Below are 2,402 nucleotides of genomic sequence, written 5' to 3' on the forward strand. Positions count from 1 at the left end.
TACTCATGGACCTATTTTGTGCACTAATAGATAGACCATCAGTTGATAGAACAACGAAGACTAGTACTACTAAAACTGAACCATTTCTTGGAGTAGGCCATGTGACTAGTACTAGAGAAAACTATATTTTTGTAAAATTACCAAAGCTTCCAGGTGCTTTAAAATCATTATTATTTACAATGTAATTGTAGTTTACTTATACATAACTCATTTTGGACTGATAATCCCATGATGTTTTTGTAGGAAATGATGTATTCTATGATCATCTTTTTGAAATGACATTGAAGCTATTTGGACCCACCATACGTAACAAGTACATATTTTTGTATCATTGCTACAGTATTTTTCTTTTCTTCCATTTATTGTACTATAGCAAAGTTATTGATCTAAGAATTTTTTTATTTAAAAAAAGGTGGAATGACTAGGGTCCTGAAAAAAATCAGCTCATTACATCTTTTGGGGACCTTTTTGGGAATAATATTTTTGACAGTGCCCTACTTCTCAAAAGAGCATCCAAACATATAAAGATTTTGAGGGACCAATATAGAAGGGGCGTAAAGGATAACCCAAAGTACGAGCGTCCTCCTATGATTCCACCAATGGAGTGGAATGAAATAATAGAAGATGCAAAAGAGAAAAGGCTACGTGGTAAAGGAAATGAACCAAAAAAGAGAAAAAGAAGGTATGTCATGGTAGTTTTAAGTAGAATGTAATCATGCATTAATTAGTGATCTTTGTAAATATATAATCTAACATGTTTCAAACTTTTCATAGACTCCAGGACACATCAAAAGCTACAAAAGTGAGACTACAAAAGGTTGGCCAACACAAACTTGGCTCTGGTGGCTATATGAATCTTCACTCTCGACTTGTAAGTAGCAGTAATAGAATTTCATATAATTTAAAAAAAAATTATATAACGTTGCAAACAATTTTGTTTAATCAAATCATACATGCAAAACTGGTGATATTAAGAAAAACATACATGGCATAGAATTCAATGTAGAGCCCATGGATGAAGATAAAAAAATTGCCTTGATGGAAGGCTATAAATTAGTGGCTATACGCCTACACCAAGAATCTAGTGCACCAAATGAGATAGGTAAATTGTTGAAATGAAAAGTAAATCAAATTGAATATTTTAGAAATTTCTTTTTTGGTGTTAGTTTCCAACATAATTGACTGCATAACAATGCACATAGCATTTCATTGCAGCCTTCAAATCCTATCACAAAACCTATGCGTGATGAAGGCCATGACGTGCATCATAGTGGTGGAGGTATTAATTTTCTATTGGAAATTAATTATGCAATTATGAATACAATTTAACATCTTCAATTGCAATTTGACGTGTAACCTTTTTGTGAATATTTTAGAGCATGTTGAACATCATGGTGAAGGGGTGGAGCATGTTCGAAGTGTTCACCATGTTGAGGTGGTTGCAGATCAAAATGTTATTGTACATGATGTGGCATTGTCAAGTAAGAAAAATGCATGTTATGTTCTACTGGTTAATGAAATACTTGTAACATTAACAAAAAGAGAAAGAGTATGCCAATTTAACCCATTTACCTATTATTGCAATAGAGCCCCCTTTAGTGCAGTAGCGTCGTGCTCCTCAAAACAGGAGGAGGCATCATAATTTGACATTACATATGCCACAAGAGGAGGAGAAAGAGGAAGATATTGATGCTCCTATAAGCCTTTTCCTTAACAAAGCTAAGAAAAATAAAAAGAAGAAATGATTTTAAAAAAATGCTCTTTGATAAACTTTGTTTGATAATGAAAGAACGTTGTTTTAAGTAATTATCTATGAGTTTTGCATATTAATATTGATTTTTATGTCATCTTAATGAATATTGTTATGTGTTAATGAAGTCTTGATTAATATTGCATATTAATAAATTTTATATCATATTAATGAATGCTATGTGATTGTATTGATTGAATGTTATAGTTCATAAATGGATGAATGAATGAATGAATGAATGAAGTATGTAATTAGATGATAATGAAGAATTTAGATTGATGTTAGGGGGAGGGGGGGTGAGGCCAGATGAGTTTCCACCTTCATGTGGTTAGCCTCATTAAGTAGAGAATATTAAAGTATTCTTGAAACCAAGTGAAACTCAAACTAAAATACCTTCATTAATTAATCAATTTTATTCATTGTAGGTCTAGAATGGTGGGATGATACTCTATGGTATAGGTATGAATCTCTAGAGGAAGATTAGGTACTCAATCTTCTAGCTTCAACAACTTTACCACTTGCCTCATTTTGGGTCTTATAGTTGGATCTGGATGGGAGCACCTATTACATCCCAATTTTTGACCCAATTAAAAATGTTCATATAGACTTTGAGGTTCACATGAAGTCTGTTGACAGTTAAATTTGTTATAAT

At 32.3% G+C, this 2,402-nt stretch overlaps 1 long non-coding RNA gene across 1 annotated transcript; it reads left to right on the forward strand.

Moving 5' to 3' along the window:
* The first annotated feature begins 287 nt into the window (after positions 1-287).
* LOC149537419 (uncharacterized) lies at positions 288-867 on the forward strand. The gene is made up of 3 exons (XR_016355894.1): positions 288-313; positions 413-682; positions 775-867. It is a non-coding gene; the product is annotated as an uncharacterized LOC149537419 (long non-coding RNA).
* Positions 868-2,402: the final 1,535 nt, after the last annotated feature.

The sequence above is a fragment of the Cupressus sempervirens genome, chromosome 9, assembly GCF_028749045.1.
Source record: "Cupressus sempervirens isolate cs-2001-9-10 chromosome 9, ASM2874904v1, whole genome shotgun sequence".
Classification (NCBI taxonomy): domain Eukaryota; kingdom Viridiplantae; phylum Streptophyta; class Pinopsida; order Cupressales; family Cupressaceae; genus Cupressus; species Cupressus sempervirens.